The following is a 22989-nucleotide window of genomic DNA, read 5'->3' on the forward strand; positions in this document are numbered from 1 at the left end:
CAATGTCATCACATAACTGAAGAAAAATATCTAGAAGATTTCAAAAAAACTTTTGCTACTGAAAGAACGTTGATTTCAGCTAACATTTTGATTTAACCGATCAGAGAAAAAGTATATGATGAATTCGAGAAAAAGCTTATGAGATCATTACACTAAAAGAAGACAATTTATTTCAAACACTTGACAAGTTTGATTCAGACGCTGAAGCTAACTAACCCTGAAAAGAAACAGATGAAAAACAAAAAGACTTTAAATCAGATTCATTGCAAAAGTCGTTGCTGCTGACTGATGTTTGATAAAGTAGCTCGAATGGTTAATCTTTTGCATTACAAAAAACTTATTGAAATCCAAAAAGAAGAAAGGAAAAGACGTCAGAAAAACCTATGCTTATCGGCACTACAACATACTTTCCAAGCCTGAATTAAACAAGCTGATAAAAATGCAGCATTTCATAACATTTTAGAATTTTCAAAAAAGATTTTTAATCATGAGACTCAATTGAAAGCAAACCAAATCATCAGACCAATTTTCCTTCCTTGAATAAAGATAATGCATGCAATGTCATCACATAACTGATGAAAAAGTTCTAGAAGCGTCAAAAAAACTTTTGCTACTGAAAGAACGTTGATTTCAGCTAACATTTTGATTTACCGATCGGAAGAAAAGCTCATCATGAAATCGAGAAAAAGCCTCTGAGATCATCACACTAAAAGATGACAAACGAATTCAAACTTTTGACCAGTTTAAAAACAGACACTGAAGCTAACTAACCCTGACAAAAAAAACAGATGAAAAACAAAACGATTTTAAATCAGCTTCATTGAAAACGTCTTTGCTACTGACCGATGTTTGATACAGAAGCTCGAAAGGTTCATCTTTTGCATTACAAAACACTTATGGAAATCAAAAAAAGAAGAAATGAAAAGACGTATAAAAAACCCATGCTTATCCGCACTACAACAAACTTTCCAAGCCTGAATTAAACAACAATTCAGAATTTTGAAAAAATAGTTACACTGATGAGACTCAGTTGAAAGCAAACCAAATCTTCAGACTGTTTTTTCTTCATTGAATCAAGATAATGCATGCAATGTCATCACATAACTGATGAAAAATTTCCAGAAGAGTTCAAAAAAACTTTTGCTACTGAAAGACCGTTGATTTCAACGAACATTTTGATTCACCGATCAGAAGAAAAGTTCATCATGAATTCGAGAAAAAGCCTCTGAGATCATCACACTAAAAGATGACAAACGAATTCAAACTTTTGACCAGTTTAAAAACAGACACTGAAGCTAACTAACCCTGACAAAGAAACAGATGAAAAACAAAACGATTTTAAATCAGCTTCATTGAAAACGTCTTTGCTACTGATCGATGTTTGATATAGAAGCTCGAAAGGTTCATCTTTTGCATTACAAAACACTCATGGAAATCAAAAAGAAGAAGAAATGAAATGACATATAAAAAACCCATGCTTATCGGCACTACAACAAACTTTCCAAGCCTGAATTAAACAAGCTGTTAAAAAAGGCAGAATTTTATAACAATTCAGAATTTTGAAAAAATAGTTACACTGATGAGACTCAGTTGAAAGCAAACCAAATCTTCATACTGTGTTTTCTTCATTGAATCAAGATAATGCATGCAATGTCATCACATAACTGATGAAAAATTTCTAGAAGAGTTCAAAAAATCTTTTGCTACTGAAAGAACGTTGATTTCAGCTAACATTTTGATTTACCGATCGGAAGAAAAGTTCATCATGAAATCGAGAAAAAGCCTCTGATATCATCACACTAAAAGATGACAAACGAATTCAAACTTTTGACCAGTTTAAAAACAGACAAGGAAGCTAACTAACCGTGACAAAGAAACAGATGAAAAACAAAACGATTTTATATCAGCTTCATTGAAAACGTCTTCGCTACTGACCGATGTTTGATATGGAAGCTCGAAAGGTTCATCTTTTGCATTACAAAACACTCATGGAAATCAAAAAGAAGAAGAAATGAAATGACGTATAAAAAACCCATGCTTATCGGCACTACAACAATTTTCCCAAGCCTGAATTAAACAAGCTGTTAAAAAAGGCAGAATTTTATAACAATTCAGAATTTTGAAAAAATAGTTACACTGATGAGACTCAGTTGAAAGCAAACCAAATCTTCATACTGTGTTTTCTTCATTGAATCAAGATAATGCATGCAATGTCATCACATAACTGATGAAAAATTTCTAGAAGAGTTCAAAAAATCTTTTGCTACTGAAAGAACGTTGATTTCAGCTAACATTTTGATTTACCGATCGGAAGAAAAGTTCATCATGAAATCGAGAAAAAGCCTCTGATATCATCACACTAAAAGATGACAAACGAATTCAAACTTTTGACCAGTTTAAAAACAGACACTGAAGCTAACTAACCCTGACAAAGAAACAGATGAAAAACAAAACGATTTTAAATCAGCTTCATTGAAAACGTCTTTGCTACTGATCGATGTTTGATATAGAAGCTCGAAAGGTTCATCTTTTGCATTACAAAACACTCATGGAAATCAAAAAGAAGAAGAAATGAAATGACGTATAAAAAACCCATGCTTATCGGCACTACAACAAACTTTCCAAGCCTGAATTAAACAAGCTGTTAAAAAAGGCAGAATTTTATAACAATTCAGAATTTTGAAAAAATAGTTACACTGATGAGACTCAGTTGAAAGCAAACCAAATCTTCATACTGTGTTTTCTTCATTGAATCAAGATAATGCATGCAATGTCATCACATAACTGATGAAAAATTTCTAGAAGAGTTCAAAAAATCTTTTGCTACTGAAAGAACGTTGATTTCAGCTAACATTTTGATTTACCGATCGGAAGAAAAGTTCATCATAAAATCGAGAAAAAGCCTCTGATATCATCACACTAAAAGATGACAAACGAATTCAAACTTTTGACCAGTTTAAAAACAGACAAGGAAGCTAACTAACCGTGACAAAGAAACAGATGAAAAACAAAACGATTTTATATCAGCTTCATTGAAAACGTCTTTGCTACTGACCGATGTTTGATATGGAAGCTCAAAAGGTTCATCTTTTGCATTACAAAACACTCATGGAAATCAAAAAGAAGAAGAAATGAAATGACGTATAAAAAACCCATGCTTATCGGCACTACAACAATTTTCCCAAGCCTGAATTAAACAAGCTGTTAAAAAAATGCAGAATTTTATAACAATTCAGAATTTTGAAAAAATAGTTACACTGATGAGACTCAGTTGAAAGCAAACCAAATCTTCAGACTGTTTTTTCTTCATTGAATCAAGATAATGCATGCAATGTCATCACATAACTGATGAAAAATTTCTAGAAGAGTTCAAAAAAACGTTTGCTACTGAAAGAACGTTGATTTCAGCTAACATTTTGACTTACCGATCGTAAGAAAAGTTCATCATGAAATCGAGAAAAAGCCTCTGATTTTATCACACTAAAAGATGACAAACGAATTCAAACTTTTGACCAGTTTAAAAACAGACACTGAAGCTAACTAACCCTGACAAAAAAACAGATGAAAAACAAAACGATTTTAAATCAGCTTCATTGAAAACGTCTTTGCTACTGACGGATGTTTGATACAGAAGCTCAAAAGGTTCATCTTTTGCATTACAAAACACTTATGGAAATCAAAAAAAGAAGAAATGAGAAGACGTATAAAAAACCCATGCTTATCCGCACTACAACAAACTTTCCAAGCCTGAATTAAACAAGCTGTTAAAAAAGGCAGAATTTTATAACAATTCAGAATTTTGAAAAAAAATAGTTACACTGATGAGACTCAGTTGAAAGCAAACCAAATCTTCAGACTGTTTTTTCTTCATTGAATCAAGATAATGCATGCAATGTCATCACATAACTGATGAAAAATTTCCAGAAGAGTTCAAAAAAACTTTTGCTACTGAAAGACCGTTGATTTCAACGAACATTTTGATTCACCGATCAGAAGAAAAGTTCATCATGAATTCGAGAAAAAGCCTCTGAGATCATCACACTAAAAGATGACAAACGAATTCAAACTTCTGACCAGTTTAAAAACAGACATTGAAGCTAACTAACCCTGACAAAGAAACAGATGAAAAACAAAACGATTTTAAATCAGCTTCATTGAAAACGTCTTTGCTTCTGACCGATGTTTGATATAGAAGCTCGAAAGGTTCATCTTTTGCAGTACAAAACACTCATGGAAATCAAAAAAAGAAGAAATGAAATGACGTATAAAAAAACCCATGCTTATCGGCACTACAACAAACTTTCCAAGCCTGAATTAAACAAGCTGTTAAAAAAGGCAGAATTTTATAACAATTCAGAATTTTGAAAAAATAGTTACACTGATGAGACTCAGTTGAAAGCAAACCAAATCTTCAGACTGTTTTTTCTTCATTGAATCAAGATAATGCATGCAATGTCATCACATAACTGATGAAAAATTTCTAGAAGAGTTCAAAAAAACTTTTGCTAGTGAAAGAACGTTGATTTCAGCTAACATTTTGATTTACCGATCGGAAGAAAAGTTCATCATGAAATCGAGAAAAAGCCTCTGAGATCATCACACTAAAAGATGACAAACGGATTCAAACTTTTGACCAGTTTAAAAACAGACAAGGAAGCTAACTAACCCTGACAAAGAAACAGATGAAAAACAAAACGATTTTATATCAGCTTCATTGAAAACGTCTTTGCTACTGACCGATGTTTGATATGGAAGCTCGAAAGGTTCATCTTTTGCATTACAAAACACTCATGGAAATCAAAAAAAGAAGAAATGAAATGACGTATAAAAAACCCATGCTTATCGGCACTACAACAAACTTTCCAAGCCTGAATTAAACAAGCTGTTAAAAAAGGCAGAATTTTATAACAATTCAGAATTTTGAAAAAATAGTTACACTGATGAGACTCAGTTTAAAGCAAACCAAATCTTCAGACTGTTTTTTCTTCATTGAATCAAGATAATGCATGCAATGTCATCACATAACTGATGAAAAATTTCTAGAAGAGTTCAAAAAAACTTTTGCTAGTGAAAGAACGTTGATTTCAGCTAACATTTTGATTTACCGATCGGAAGAAAAGTTTATCATGAAATCGAGAAAAAGCCTCTGAGATCATCACACTAAAAGATGACAAACGAATTCAAACTTTTGACCAGTTTAAAAACAGACACTGAAGCTAACTAACCCTGACAAAAAAACAGATGAAAAACAAAACGATTTTAAATCAGCTTCATTGAAAACGTCTTTGCTACTGACCGATGTTTGATATAGAAGCTCGAGAGGTTCATCTTTTGCATTACAAAACACTCATGGAAATCAAAAAAAGAAGAAATGAAATGACGTATAAAAAACCCATGCTTATCGGCACTACAACAAACTTTCCAAGCCTGAATTAAACAAGCTGTTAAAAAAGGCAGAATTTTATAACAATTCAGAATTTTGAAAAAATAGTTACACTGATGAGACTCAGTTGAAAGCAAACCAAATCTTCAGACTGTTTTTTCTTCATTGAATCAAGATAATGCATGCAATGTCATCACATAACTGATGAAAAATTTCCAGAAGAGTTCAAAAAAACTTTTGCTACTGAAAGACCGTTGACGTCGATTTCAGCGAACATTTTGATTTACCGATCAGAAGAAAAATTCATCATGATTTCGAGAAAAAGCCTCTGAGATCATCAGACTAAAAGATGACAAATGAATTCAAACATTTGACCTGTTTAAAACAGACGCTGAAGCTAACTAACACTGACAAAGAAACAGATGAAAAACAAAACGATTTTAAATCAGCTTCATTGAAAAAATCTTTGCTGCTGACTGATGTTTGATATAGAAGCTCGAAATGTTCATATTTGCATTACAAACCGCTTATGGAAATCAAAAAAAAAGAAATGAAATGACGTAAAAAAACACCCATGCTTATCGGCACTACAACAAACTTTCCCAGCCTGAATTCAACAAGCTGTTAAAAAAGGCAGAATTTTATAACATTTCAGAAATTTAAAAAAATAGTTGCGCTCATGAGACTCAGTTGAAAGCAAACCAAATCTTCAGACTGTTTTTTCTTCATTGAATCAAGATAATGCATGCAATGTCATCACATAACTGAAGAAAAATATCTAGAAGATTTCAAAAAAAGTTTTGCTACTGCAAGAACGTTGATTTCAGCTAACATTTTGATTTAACCGATCAGAGAAAAAGTATATGATGAATTCGAGAAAAAGCTTATGAGATCATTACACTAAAAGAAGACAATTTATTTCAAACACTTGACAAGTTTGATTCAGACGCTGAAGCTAACTAACCCTGAAAAGAAACAGATGAAAAACAAAAAGACTTTAAATCAGATTCATTGCAAAAGTCGTTGCTGCTGACTGATGTTTGATAAAGTAGCTCGAATGGTTAATCTTTTGCATTACAAAAAACTTATTGAAATCCAAAAAGAAGAAAGGAAAATACGTCAGAAAAATCTATGCTTATCGGCACTACAACATACTTTCCAAGCCTGAATTAAACAAGCTGATAAAAATGCAGCATTTCATAACATTTTAGAATTTTCAAAAAAGATTTTTAATCATGAGACTCAATTGAAAGCAAACCAAATCATCAGACCAATTTTCCTTCCTTGAATAAAGATAATGCATGCAATGTCATCACATAACTGATGAAAAAGTTCTAGAAGCGTCAAAAAAACTTTTACTACTGAAAGAACGTTGATTTCAGCTAACATTTTGATTTACCGATCGGAAGAAAAGCTCATCATGAAATCGAGAAAAAGCCTCTGAGATCATCACACTAAAAGATGACAAACGAATTCAAACTTTTGACCAGTTTAAAAACAGACACTGAAGCTAACTAACCCTGACAAAAAAACAGATGAAAAACAAAACGATTTTAAATCAGCTTCATTGAAAACGTCTTTGCTACTGACCGATGTTTGATACAGAAGCTCGAAAGGTTCATCTTTTGCATTACAAAACACTTATGGAAATCAAAAAAAGAAGAAATGAAAAGACGTATAAAAAGCCCATGCTTATCCGCACTACAACAAACTTTCCAAGCCTGAATTAAACAACAATTCAGAATTTTGAAAAAATAGTTACACTGATGAGACTCAGTTGAAAGCAAACCAAATCTTCAGACTGTTTTTTCTTCATTGAATCAAGATAATGCATGCAATGTCATCACATAACTGATGAAAAATTTCCAGAAGAGTTCAAAAAAACTTTTGCTACTGAAAGACCGTTGATTTCAACGAACATTTTGATTCACCGATCAGAAGAAAAGTTCATCATGAATTCGAGAAAAAGCCTCTGAGATCATCACACTAAAAGATGACAAACAAATTCAAACTTTTGACCAGTTTAAAAACAGACACTGAAGCTAACTAACCCTGACAAAGAAACAGATGAAAAACAAAACGATTTTAAATCAGCTTCATTGAAAACGTCTTTGCTACTGATCGATGTTTGATATAGAAGCTCGAAAGGTTCATCTTTTGCATTACAAAACACTCATGGAAATCGAAAAAAGAAGAAATGAAATGACGTATAAAAAACCCATGCTTATCGGCACTACAACAAACTTTCCAAGCCTGAATTAAACAAGCTGTTAAAAAAGGCAGAATTTTATAACAATTCAGAATTTTGAAAAATAGTTACACTGATGAGACTCAGTTGAAAGCAAACCAAATCTTCATACTGTTTTTTCTTCATTGAATCAAGATAATGCATGCAATGTCATCACATAACTGATGAAAAATTTCTAGAAGAGTTCAAAAAAACTTTTGCTACTGAAAGAACGTTGATTTCAGCTAACATTTTGATTTACCGATCGGAAGAAAAGTTCATCATGAAATCGAGAAAAAGCCTCTGATATCATCACACTAAAAGATGACAAACGAATTCAAACTTTTGACCAGTTTAAAAACAGACAAGGAAGCTAACTAACCGTGACAAAGAAACAGATGAAAAACAAAACGATTTTATATCAGCTTCATTGAAAACGTCTTTGCTACTGACCGATGTTTGATATGGAAGCTCGAAAGGTTCATCTTTTGCATTACAAAACACTCATGGAAATCAAAAAGAAGAAGAAATGAAATGATGTATAAAAAACCCATGTTTATCGGCACTACAACAATTTTCCCAAGCCTGAATTAAACAAGCTGTTAAAAAAATGCAGAATTTTATAACAATTCAGAATTTTGAAAAAATAGTTACACTGATGAGACTCAGTTGAAAGCAAACCAAATCTTCAGACTGTTTTTTCTTCATTGAATCAAGATAATGCATGCAATGTCATCACATAACTGATGAAAAATTTCTAGAAGAGTTCAAAAAAACGTTTGCTACTGAAAGAACGTTGATTTCAGCTAACATTTTGACTTACCGATCGGAAGAAAAGTTCACCATGAAATCGAGAAAAAGCCTCTGATTTTATCACACTAAAAGATGACAAACGAATTCAAACTTTTGACCAGTTTAAAAACAGACACTGAAGCTAACTAACCCTGACAAAAAAAAACAGATGAAAAACAAAACGATTTTAAATCAGCTTCATTGAAAACGTCTTTGCTACTGACGGATGTTTGATACAGAAGCTCAAAAGGTTCATCTTTTGCATTACAAAACACTTATGGAAATCAAAAAAAGAAGAAATGAGAAGACGTATAAAAAACCCATGCTTATCCGCACTACAACAAACTTTCCAAGCCTGAATTAAACAAGCTGTTAAAAAAGGCAGAATTTTATAACAATTCAGAATTTTGAAAAAATAGTTACACTGATGAGACTCAGTTGAAAGCAAACCAAATCTTCAGACTGTTTTTTCTTCATTGAATCAAGATAATGCATGCAATGTCATCACATAACTGATGAAAAATTTCCAGAAGAGTTCAAAAAAACTTTTGCTACTGAAAGACCGTTGATTTCAACGAACATTTTGATTCACCGATCAGAAGAAAAGTTCATCATGAATTCGAGAAAAAGCCTCTGAGATCATCACACTAAAAGATGACAAACGAATTCAAACTTCTGACCAGTTTAAAAACAGACACTGAAGCTAACTAACCCTGACAAAGAAACAGATGAAAAACAAAACGATTTTAAATCAGCTTCATTGAAAACGTCTTTGCTTCTGACCGATGTTTGATATAGAAGCTCGAAAGGTTCATCTTTTGCATTACAAAACACTCATGGAAATCAAAAAAAGAAGAAATGAAATGACGTATAAAAAACCCATGCTTATCGGCACTACAACAAACTTTCCAAGCCTGAATTAAACAAGCTGTTAAAAAAGGCAGAATTTTATAACAATTCAGAATTTTGAAAAAATAGTTACACTGATGAGACTCAGTTGAAAGCAAACCAAATCTTCAGACTGTTTTTTCTTCATTGAATCAAGATAATGCATGCAATGTCATCACATAACTGATGAAAAATTTCTAGAAGAGTTCAAAAAAACTTTTGCTAGTGAAAGAACGTTGATTTCAGCTAACATTTTGATTTACCGATCGGAAGAAAAGTTTATCATGAAATCGAGAAAAAGCCTCTGAGATCATCACAAAAAAAGATGACAAACGAATTCAAACTTTTGACCAGTTTAAAAACAGACACTGAAGCTAACTAACCCTGACAAAAAAACAGATGAAAAACAAAACGATTTTAAATCAGCTTCATTGAAAACGTCTTTGCTACTGACCGATGTTTGATATAGAAGCTCGAGAGGTTCATCTTTTGCATTACAAAACACTCATGGAAATCAAAAAAAGAAGAAATGAAATGACGTATAAAAAACCCATGCTTATCGGCACTACAACAAACTTTCCAAGCCTGAATTAAACAAGCTGTTAAAAAAGGCAGAATTTTATAACAATTCAGAATTTTCATAAAATAGTTACACTGATGAGACTCAGTTGAAAGCAAACCAAATCTTCAGACTGTTTTTTCTTCATTGAATCAAGATAATGCATGCAATGTCATCACAAAACTGATGAAAAATTTCGAGAAGAGTTCAAAAAAACTTTTGCTAGTGAAAGAACGTTGATTTCAGCTAACATTTTGATTTACCGATCGGAAGAAAAGTTCATCATGAAATCGAGAAAAAGCCTCTGAGATCATCACACTAAAAGATGACAAACGAATTCAAACTTTTGACCAGTTTAAAAACAGACAAGGAAGCTAACTAACCCTGACAAAGAAACAGATGAAAAACAAAACGATTTTATATCAGCTTCATTGAAAACGTCTTTGCTACTGACCGATGTTTGATATGGAAGCTCGAAAGGTTCATCTTTTGCATTACAAAACACTCATGGAAATCAAAAAAAGAAGAAATGAAATGACGTATAAAAAACCCATGCTTATCGGCACTACAACAAACTTTCCAAGCCTGAATTAAACAAGCTGTTAAAAAAGGCAGAATTTTATAACAATTCAGAATTTTGAAAAAATAGTTACACTGATGAGACTCAGTTGCGAGCAAACCAAATCTTCAGACTGTTTTTTCTTCATTGAATCAAGATAATGCATGCAATGTCATCACATAACTGATGAAAAATTTCTAGAAGAGTTCAAAAAAACGTTTGCTACTGAAAGAACGTTGATTTCAGCTAACATTTTGACTTACCGATCGGAAGAAAAGTTCATCATGAAATCGAGAAAAAGCCTCTGATTTTATCACACTAAAAGATGACAAACGAATTCAAACTTTTGACCAGTTTAAAAACAGACACTGAAGCTAACTAACCCTGACAAAAAAACAGATGAAAAACAAAACGATTTTAAATCAGCTTCATTGAAAACGTCTTTGCTACTGACGGATGTTTGATACAGAAGCTCAAAAGGTTCATCTTTTGCATTACAAAACACTTATGGAAATCAAAAAAAGAAGAAATGAGAAGACGTATAAAAAACCCATGCTTATCGGCACTACAACAAACTTTCCAAGCCTGAATTAAACAAGCTGTTAAAAAAGGCAGAATTTTATAACAATTCAGAATTTTGAAAAAATAGTTACACTGATGAGACTCAGTTGCGAGCAAACCAAATCTTCAGACTGTTTTTTCTTCATTGAATCAAGATAATGCATGCAATGTCATCACATAACTGATGAAAAATTTCTAGAAGAGTTCAAAAAAACTTTTGCTAGTGAAAGAACGTTGATTTCAGCTAACAATTTGATTTACCGATCGGAAGAAAAGTTCATCATGAAATCGAGAAAAAGCCTCTGAGATCATCACACTAAAAGATGAAAAACTAATTCAAACTTTTGACCAGTTTAAAAACAGACACTGAAGCTAACTAACCCTGACAAAAAACAGATGAAAAACAAAACAATTTTAAATCAGCTTCATTGAAAACGTCTTTGCTACTGACCGATGTTTGATATAGAAGCTCGAAAGGTTCATCTTTTGCATTACAAAACACTCATGGAAATCAAAAAAAGAAGAAATGAAATGACGTATAAAAACCCCATGCTTATCGGCACTACAACAAACTTTCCAAGCCTGAATTAAACAAGCTGTTAAAAAAGGCAGAATTTTATAACAATTCAGAATTTTCAAAAAATAGTTACACTGATGAGACTCAGTTGAAAGCAAACCAAATCTTCAGACTGTTTTTTCTTCATTGAATCAAGATAATGCATGCCATGTCATCACATAACTGATGGAAAATTTCTAGAAGAGTTCAAAAAAACTTTTGCTACTGAAAGAACGTTGATTTCAGCTAACATTTTGACTTACCGATCGGAAGAAAAGTTAATCATGAAATCGAGAAAAAGCCTCTGAGATCATCACACTAAAAGATGACAAAGGAATTCAAACTTTTGACCAGTTTAAAAACAGACAAGGAAGCTAACTAACCCTGACAAAGAAACAGATGAAAAACAAAACTATTTTAAATCAGCTTCATTGAAAACGTCTTTGCTACTGACCGATGTTTGATATGGAAGCTCGAAAGGTTCATCTTTTGCATTACAAAACACTCATGGAAATCGAAAGAAGAAGAAATGAAATGACGTATGAGAAACCCATGCTTATCGGCACTACAACAATTTTCCCAAGCCTGAATTAAACAAGCTGTTAAAAAAGGCAGAATTTTGTAACAATTCAGAATTTTGAAAAAAATAGTTACACTAATGAGACTCAGTTGAAAGCAAACCAAATCTTCAGACTGTTTTTTCTTCATTGAATCAAGATAATGCATGCAATGTCATCACATAAATGAGGAAAAATTTCTAGAAGATTTCAAAAAAACTTTTGCTACTGAAAGAACGTTGATTTCAGCTAACATATTGATTACCGATCGGAAGAAAAGTTCATCATGAAATCGAGAAAAAGCCTCTGAGATCATCACATTAAAAGATGACTAACGAATGCAAACTTTTGACCAGTTTAAAAACAGACAAGGAAGCTAACTAACCCTGACAAAGAAACAGATGAAAAACAAAACGATTTTAAATCAGCTTCATTGAAAACGTCTTTGCTACTGACCGATGTTTGATATGGAAGCTCGAAAGGTTCATCTTTTGCATTACAAAACACTCATGGAAATCGAAATAAGAAGAAATGAAATGACGTATGAGAAACCCATGCTTATCGGCACTACAACAATTTTCCCAAGCCTGAATTAAACAAGCTGTTAAAAAAGGCAGAATTTTGTAACAATTCAGAATTTTGAAAAAAATAGTTACACTAATGAGACTCAGTTGAAAGCAAACCAAATCTTCAGACTGTTTTTTCTTCATTGAATCAAGATAATGCATGCAATGTCATCACATAACTGATGAAAAATTTCTAGAAGAGTTCAAAAAAACTTTTGCTACTGAAAGAACGTTGATTTCAGCTAACATTTTGACTTACCAATCGGAAAAAAAGTTAATCATGAAATCGAGAAAAAGCCTCTGAGATCATCACACTAAAAGATGACAAAGGAATTCAAACTTTTGACCAGTTTAAAAACAGACAAGGAAGCTAACTAACCCTGACAAAGAAACAGATGAAAAACAAAACGATTTTAAATCAGCTTCATTGAAAACGTCTTTGCTACTGACCGATGTTTGATATGGAAGCTCGAAAGGTTCATCTTTTGCATTACAAAACACTCATGGAAATCGAAAGAAGAAGAAATGAAATGACGTATGAGAAACCCATGCTTATCGGCACTACAACAATTTTCCCAAGCCTGAATTAAACAAGCTGTTAAAAAAGGCAGAATTTTGTAACAATTCAGAATTTTAAAAAAAATAGTTACACTAATGAGACTCAGTTGAAAGCAAACCAAATCTTCAGACTGTTTTTTCTTCATTGAATCAAGATAATGCATGCAATGTCATCACATAAATGAAGAAAAATTTCTAGAAGATTTCAAAAAAACTTTTGCTACTGAAAGAACGTTGATTTCAGCTAACATATTGATTACCGATCGGAAGAAAAGTTCATCATGAAATCGAGAAAAAGCCTCTGAGATCATCACATTAAAAGATGACAAACGAATTCAAACTTTTGACCAGTTTAAAAACAGACACTGACGCTAACTAACCCTGACAAAGAAACAGACGAAAAACAAAACGATTTTAAATCAGCTTCATTGAAAACGTCTTTGCTACTGACCGATGTTTGATATAGAAGCTCGAAAGGTTCATCTTTTGCATTTCAAAACACTCATGGAAATCAGAAAAAGAGGAAATGAAATGACGTATAAAAAGCCTATGCTTATCGGCACAACAACAAACTTTCCAAGCCTGAATTAAACAAGCTGATAAAAAAGGCAGAATTTTATAACAATTCAGAATTTCGAAAAAAAAATACACTGATGAGACTCAGTTGAAGGCAAACCAAATCTTCAGACTGTTTTTCCTTCATTGAATCAAGATGATGCATGCAATGTCATCACATATCTGATGAAAAATTTCTAGAAGAGTTCAAAAAAACTTTTGCTACTGAAAGACCGTTGATTTCAGCGAACATTTTGATTCACCGATCAGAAGAAAAGTTCCTCATGAATTCGAGAAAAAGCCTCTGAGATCATCACACTAAAAGATGACAAACGAATTCAAACTTTTGACCAGTTTAAAAACAGACAAGGAAGCTAACTAACCCTGACAAAGAAACAGATGAAAAACAAAACGATTTTAAATCAGCTTCATTGAAAACATCTTTGCTACTGGCCGATGTTTGATATAGAAGCTCGAAAGGTTCATCTTTTGCATTACAAAACACTCGTGAAAATCAAAAAAAGAAGAAATGAAATGACGTATAAAAAACCCGTGCTTATCGGCACTACAACAAACTTTCCCAGCCTGAATTAAACAAGCCGTTAAAAAAGGCAGAATTTTATAACAATTCAAATTTTGAACAAACAGTTACACTGATGAGACTCAGTTGAAAGCAAACCAAATCTTCAGACTGTTTTTTCTTCATTGAATCAAGATAATGCATGCAATGTCATCACATAACTGATGAAAATTTCTAGAAGAGTTCAAAAAAACTTTTGCTACTGAAAGACCGTTGATTTCAGCGAACATTTTGATTCACCGATCAGAAGAAAAGTTCATCATGAATTCGAGAAAAAGCCTCTGAGATCATCACACTAAAAGATGACAAACGAATTCAAACTTTTGACCAGTTTAAAAACAGACACTGAAGCTAACTAACCCTACAAAGAAACAGATGAAAAACAAAACGATTTTAAATCAGCTTCATTGAAAACGTCTTTGCTACTGGCCGATGTTTGATATAGAAGCTCGAAAGGTTCAACTTTTGCATTACAAAACACTCGTGAAAATCAAAAAAAGAAATGAAATGACGTATAAAAAACCCGTGCTTATGGGCACTACAACAAACTTTCCCAGCCTGAATTAAACAAGCCGTTAAAAAAGGCAGAATTTTATAACAATTCAAATTTTGAACAAATAGTTACACTGATGAAGCTCAGTTGAAAGCAAACCAAATCTTCAGACTGCTTTTTCATCATTGAATCAAGATAATGCATGCAATGTCATCACATAACTGATGAAAATTTCTAGAAGAGTTCAAAAAAACTTTTGCTACTGAAAGACCGTTGATTTCAGCGAACATTTTGATTCACCGATCAGAAGAAAAGTTCATCATGAATTCGAGAAAAAGCCTCTGAGATCATCACACTAAAAGATGACAAACGAATTCAAACTTTTGACCAGTTTAAAAACAGACACTGAAGCTAACTAACCCTACGAAGAAACATATGAAAAACAAAACGATTTTAAATCAGCTTCATTTAAATCAGGCAGAGACTCAGTTGAAAGCAAACCAAATCTTCAGACAGTTTTTCTTCATTGAATCAAGATAATGCATGCAATGTCATCACATAACTGATGAAAAATTTCTCGAAGAGTTCAAAAAAACTTTTGCTACTGAAAGAACGTTGATTTCAGCTAACATTTTGACTTACCGATCGGAAGAAAAGTTAATCATGAAATCGAGAAAAAGCCTCTGAGATCATCAGACTAAAAGATGACAAACGAATTCAAACTTTTGACCAGTTTAAAAACAGACTGAAGCTAACTAACCCTGACAAAGAAACAGATGAAAAACAAAACGATTTTAAATCAGCTTCATTGAAAACGTCTTTGCTACTGGCCGATGTTTGATATAGAAGCTCGAAAGGTTCATCTTTTGCATTACAAAACACTCGTGAAAATCAAAAAAAGAAGAAATGAAATGACGTATAAAAAACCCGTGCTTATCGGCACTACAACAAACTTTCCCAGCCTGAATTAAACAAGCCGTTAAAAAAGGCAGAATTTTATAACAATTCAAACTTTGAACAAATAGTTACACTGATGAGACTCAGTTGAAAGCAAACCAAATCTTCAGACTGTTTTTTCTTCATTGAATCAAGATAATGCATGCAATGTCATCACATAACTGATGAAAATTTCTAGAAGAAATCAAAAAAACTTTTGCTACTGAAAGACCGTTGATTTCAGCGAACATTTTGATTCACCGATCAGAAGAAAAGTTCATCATGGATTCGAGAAAAAGCCTCTGAGATCATCACACTAAAAGATGACAAGCGAAATCAAACTTTTGACCAGTTTAAAAACAGACACTGAAGCTAACTAACCCTACAAAGAAACAGATGAAAAACAAAACGATTTTAAATCAGCTTCATTTAAATCAGGCAGAGACTCAGTTGAAAGCAAACCAAATCATCAGACTGTTTTTCTTCATTGAATCAAGATAATGCATGCAATGTCATCACATAACTGATGAAAAATTTCTAGAAGAGTTCAAAAAAACTTTTGCTACTGAAAGAACGTTGATTTCAGCTAACATTTTGACTTACCGATCGGAAGAAAAGTTAATCATGAAATCGAGAAAAAACCTCTGAGATCATCACACTAAAAGATGACAAAGGAATTCAAACTTTTGACCAGTTTAAAAACAGACAAGGAAGCTAACTAACCCTGACAAAGAAACAGATGAAAAACAAAACGATTTTAAATCAGCTTCATTGAAAATGTCTTTGCTACTGACCGATGTTTGATATGGAAGCTCGAAAGGTTCATCTTTTGCATTACAAAACACTCATGGAAATCGAAAGAAGAAGAAATGAAATGACGTATAAAAACCCATGCTTATCGGCACTACAACAATTTTCCCAAGCCTGAATTAAACAAGCTGTTAAAAAAGGCAGAATTTTGTAACAATTCAGAAATTTGAAAAAAATAGTTACAGTAATGAGACTCAGTTGAAAGCAAACCAAATCTTCAGACTGTTTTTTCTTCATTGAATCAAGATAATGCATGCAATGTCATCACATAAATGAAGAAAAATTTCTAGAAGATTTCAAAAAAACTTTTGCTAGTGAAAGAACGTTGATTTCAGCTAACATTTTGATTTACCGATCGGAAGAAAAGTTTATCATGAAATCGAGAAAAAGCCTCTGAGATCATCACACTAAAAGATGACAAGCGAAATCAAACTTTTGACCAGTTTAAAAACAGACACTGAAGCTAACTAACCCTACAAAGAAACAGATGAAAAACAAAACGATTTTAAATCAGCTTCATTTAAATCAGGCAGAGACTCAGTTGAAAGCAAACCAAATCATCAGACTGTTTTTCTTCATTGAATCAAGATAATGCATGCAATGTCATCACATAACTGATGAAAAATTTCTAGAAGAGTTCAAAAAAACTTTTGCTACTGAAAGAACGTTGATTTCAGCTAACATTTTGACTTACCGATCGGAAGAAAAGTTAATCATGAAATCGAGAAAAAACCTCTGAGATCATCACACTAAAAGATGACAAAGGAATTCAAACTTTTGACCAGTTTAAAAACAGACAAGGAAGCTAACTAACCCTGACAAAGAAACAGATGAAAAACAAAACGATTTTAAATCAGCTTCATTGAAAATGTCTTTGCTACTGACCGATGTTTGATATGGAAGCTCGAAAGGTTCATCTTTTGCATTACAAAACACTCATGGAAATCGAAAGAAGAAGAAATGAAATGACGTATAAAAACCCATGCTTATCGGCACTACAACAATTTTCCCAAGCCTGAATTAAACAAGCTGTTAAAAAAGGCAGAATTTTGTAACAATTCAGAAATTTGAAAAAAATAGTTACAGTAATGAGACTCAGTTGAAAGCAAACCAAATCTTCAGACTGTTTTTTCTTCATTGAATCAAGATAATGCATGCAATGTCATCACATAAATGAAGAAAAATTTCTAGAAGATTTCAAAAAAACTTTTGCTACTGAAAGAACGTTGATTTCAGCTAACATATTGATTACCGATCGAAAGAAAAGTTCATCATGAAATCGAGAAAAAGCCTCTGAGATCATCACATTAAAAGATGACAAACGAATTCAAACTTTTGACCAGTTTAAAAACAGACACTGAAGCTAACTAACCCTGACAAAGAAACAGATGAGAAACAAAACGATTTTAAATCAGCTTCATTGAAAACGTCTTTGCTACTGACCGATGTTTGATATAGAAGCTCGAAAGGTTCATCTTTTGCATTACAAAACACTCATGGAAATCAGAAAAAGAGGAAATGAAATGACGTATAAAAAACCTATGCTTATCGGCACAACAACAAACTTTCCAAGCCTGAATTAAACAAGCTGATAAAAAAGGCAGAATTTTATAACAATTCAGAATTTCGAAAAAAAAAAGTTACACTGATGAGACTCAGTTGAAGGCAAACTAAATCTTCAGACTGTTTTTCCTTCATTGAATCAAGATAATGCATGCAATGTCATCACATAAATGAAGAAAAATTTCTAGAAGATTTCAAAAAAACTTTTGCTACTGAAAGAACGTTGATTTCAGCTAACATATTGATTACCGATCGGAAGAAAAGTTCATCATGAAATCGAGAAAAAGCCTCTGAGATCATCACATTAAAAGATGACAAACGAATTCAAACTTTTGACCAGTTTAAAAACAGACACTGAAGCTAACTAACCCTGACAAAGAAACAGATGAAAAACAAAACGATTTTAAATCAGCTTCATTGAAAACGTCTTTGCTACTGACCGATGTTTGATATAGAAGCTCGAAAGGTTCATCTTTTGCATTACAAAACACTCATGGAAATCAGAAAAAGAGGAAATGAAATGACGTATAAAAAACCTATGCTTATTGGCACAACAACAAACTTTCCAAGCCTGAATTAAACAAGCTGATAAAAAAGGCAGAATTTTATAACAATTCAGAATTTCGAAAAAAAAAGTTACACTGATGAGACTCAGTTGAAGGCAAACTAAATCTTCAGACTGTTTTTCCTTCATTGAATCAAGATGATGCATGCAATGTCATCACATATCTGATGAAAAATTTCTAGAAGAGTTCAAAAAAACTTTTGCTACTGAAAGACCGTTGATTTCAGCGAACATTTTGATTCACCGATCAGAAGAAAAGTTCCTCATGAATTCGAGAAAAAGCCTCTGAGATCATCACACTAAAAGATGACAAACGAATTCAAACTTTTGACCAGTTTAAAAACAGACAAGGAAGCTAACTAACCCTGACAAAGAAACAGATGAAAAATAAAACGATTTTAAATCAGCTTCATTGAAAACGTCTTTGCTACTGGCCGATGTTTGATATAGAAGCTCGAAAGGTTCATCTTTTGCATTACAAAACACTCATGAAAATCAAAAAAAGAAGAAATGAAATGACGTATAAAAAACCCGTGCTTATCGGCACTACAACAAACTTTCCCAGCCTGAATTAAACAAGCCGTTAAAAAAGGCAGAATTTTATAACAATTCAGAATTTCGAACAAATAGTTACACTGATGAGACTCAGTTGAAAGCAAACCAAATCTTCAGACTGTTTTTCCTTCATTGAATCAAGATAATGCATGCAATGTCATCACATAAATGAAGAAAAATTTCTAGAAGATTTCAAAAAAACTTTTGCTACTGAAAGACCGTTGATTTCAGCGAACATTTTGATTCACCGATCAGAAGAAAAGTTCCTCATGAATTCGAGAAAAAGCCTCTGAGATCATCACACTAAAAGATGACAAACGAATTCAAACTTTTGACCAGTTTAAAAACAGACACTGAAGCTAACTAACCCTACAAAGAAACAGATGAAAAACAAAACGATTTTAAATCAGCTTCATTGAAAACGTGTTTGCTACTGACCGATGTTTGATATAGAAGCTCGAAAGGTTCATCTTTTGCATTACAAAACACTCATGGAAATCAAAAAGAGAAGAAATGAAAATATGTATAAAAAACCCATGCTTATCGGCACTACAACAAACTTTCCCAGCCTGAATTAAACAAGCTGTTGAAAAAGGCAGAATTTTATAACATTTCAGAAATTTTAAAAAATAGTTGCGCTCATGAAACTCAGTTGACAGCAAACCAAATCTTCAGACTGTTTTTTCTTCATTGAATCAAGATAATGCATGCAATGTCATCACATAAATGAAGAAAAATTTCTAGAAGATTTCAAAAAAACTTTTGCTACTGAAAGAACGTTGATTTCAGCTAACATATTGATCACCGATCGGAAGAAAAGTTCATCATGAAATCGAGAAAAAGCCTCTGCGATCATCACATTAAAAGATGACAAACGAATTCAAACTTTTGACCAGTTTAAAAACAGACACTGAAGCTAACTAACCCTGACAAAGAAACAGATGAAAAACAAAACGATTTTAAATCAGCTTCATTGAAAACATCTTTGCTACTGACCGATGTTTGATATAGAAGCTCGAAAGGTTCATCTTTTGCATTACAAAACACTCATGGAAATCAGAAAAAGAGGAAATGAAATGACGTATAAAAAACCTATGCTTATCGGCACAACAACAAACTTTCCAAGCCTGAATTAAACAAGCTGATAAAAATTGCAGAATTTTATAACAATTCAGAATTTCGAAAAAAAAGTTACACTGATGAGAGTCAGTTGAAGGCAAACCAAATCTTCAGACTGTTTTTCCTTCATTGAATCAAGATGATGCATGCAATGTCATCACATATCTGATGAAAAAGTTCTAGAAGAGTTCAAAAAAACTTTTGCTATTGAAAGACCGTTGATTTCAGCGAACATTTTGATTCACCGATCAGAAGAAAAGTTCCTCATGAATTCGAGAAAAAGCCTCTGAGATCATCACACTAAAAGATGACAAACGAATTCAAACTTTTGACCGGTTTAAAAACAGACAAGGAAGCTAACTAACCCTGACAAAGAAACAGATGAAAAACAAAACGATTTTAAATCAGCTTCATTGAAAACGTCTTTGCTACTGGCCGATGTTTGATATAGAAGCTCGAAAGGTTCATCTTTTGCATTACAAAACACTCATGGAAATCAGAAAAAGAGGAAATGAAAATATGTATAAAAAACCCATGCTTATCGGCACTACAACAAACTTTCCCAGCCTGAATTAAACAAGCTGTTGAAAAAGGCAGAATTTTATAACATTTCAGAAATTTTAAAAAATTGTTGCGCTCATGAAACTCAGTTGACAGCAAACCAAATCTTCAGACTGTTTTTTTTTCATTGAACCAAGATAATGCATGCAATGTCATCACATAAATGAAGAAAAATTTCTAGAAGATTTCAAAAAAACTTTTGCTGCTGAAAGACCGTTGATTTCAGCGAACATTTTGATTCACCGATCAGAAGAAAAGTTCCTCATGAATTCGAGAAAAAGCCTCTGAGATCATCACACTAAAAGATGACAAACGAATTCAAACTTTTGACCAGTTTAAAAACAGACACTGAAGCTAACTAACCCTGACAAAGAAACAGATGAAAAACAAAACGATTTTAAATCAGCTTCATTGAAAACATCTTTGCTACTGACCGATGTTTGATATAGAAGCTCGAAAGGTTCATCTTTTGCATTACAAAACACTCATGGAAATCAGAAAAAGAGGAAATGAAATGACGTATAAAAAACCTATGCTTATCGGCACAACAACAAACTTTCCAAGCCTGAATTAAACAAGCTGTTAAAAAAGGCAGAATTTTATAACAATTCAGAATTTTCAAAAAATAGTTACACTGATGAGACTCAGTTGAAAGCAAACCAAATCTTCAGACTGTTTTTCCTTCATTGAATTAAGATGATGCATGCAATGTCATCACATATCTGATGAAAAAGTTCTAGAAGAGTTCAAAAAAACTTTTGCTACTGAAAGACCGTTGATTTCAGCGAACATTTTGATTCACCGATCAGAAGAAAAGTTCCTCATGAATTCGAGAAAAAGCCTCTGAGATCACACTAAAAGATGACAAACGAATTCAAACTTTTGACCAGTTTAAAAACAGACAAGGAAGCTAACTAACCCTGACAAAGAAACAGATGAAAAACAAAACGATTTTAAATCAGCTTCATTGAAAACGTCTTTGCTACCGGCCGATGTTTGATATAGAAGCTCGAAAGGTTCATCTTTTGCATTACAAAACACTGATGAAAATCAAAAACAGAAGAAATGAAATGACGTATAAAAAACCCGTGCTTATCGGCACTACAACAAACTTTCCCTGACTGAATTAAACAAGCCGTTAAAAAAGGCAGAATTTTATAACAATTCAGAATTTTGAACAAATAGTTACACTGATGAGACTCAGTTGAAAGCAAACCAAATCTTCAGACTGTTTTTTCTTCACTGAATCAAGATAATGCATGCAATTTCATCACATAACTGATGAAAATTTCTAGAAGAGTTCAAAAAAACTTTTGCTACTGAAAGACCGTTGATTTCAGCGAACATTTTGATTCACCGATCAGAAGAAAAGTTCATCATGAATTCGAGAAAAAGCCTCTGAGATCATCAAATTAAAAGATGACAAACGAAATCAAACTTTTGACCAGTTTAAAAACAGACACTGAAGCTAACTAACCCTACAAAGAAACAGATGAAAAACAAAACGGTTTTAAATCAGCTTCATTGAAAACGTCTTTGCTACTGACCGATGTTTGATATAGAAGCTCGAAAGGTTCATCTTTTGCATTACAAAACACTCATGGAAACCAAAAAAAGAAGAAATGAAATGACGTATAAAAAACCCATGCTTATCGGCACTACAACAAACTTTCCCAGCCTGAATTAAACAAGCTGTTAAAAAAGGCAGAATTTTATAACAATTCAGAATTTTGAAAAAATAGTTACACTGATGAGACTCAGTTGAAAGCAAACCAAATCTTCAGACAGTTTTTTCTTCATTGGATCAAGATAATGCATGCAATGTCATCACATAACTGATGAAAAATTTCTAGAAGAGTTCAAAAAAACTTTTGCTACTGAAAGACCGTTGATTTCAGCGAACATTTTGATTCACCGATCAGAAAAAAAATTCATCATGAATTCGAGAAAAAGCCTCTGAGATCATCACACTAAAAGATGACAAACGAATTCAAACTTTTGACCAGTTTAAAAACAGACACTGAAGCTAACTAACCCTACAAAGAA

At 32.7% G+C, this 22989-nt stretch overlaps 1 protein-coding gene across 1 annotated transcript in view; it reads right to left on the bottom strand.

The window, feature by feature from the left end:
- Positions 1–22989, bottom strand: part of LOC134845048 (squamous cell carcinoma antigen recognized by T-cells 3-like) — a 100536-nt gene that overhangs the window by 8703 nt on the left and 68844 nt on the right. The window lies entirely within an intron of this gene.

This window comes from Symsagittifera roscoffensis, chromosome 4, assembly GCF_963678635.1.
Source record: "Symsagittifera roscoffensis chromosome 4, txSymRosc1.1, whole genome shotgun sequence".
NCBI lineage: Eukaryota > Metazoa > Xenacoelomorpha > Acoela > Convolutidae > Symsagittifera > Symsagittifera roscoffensis.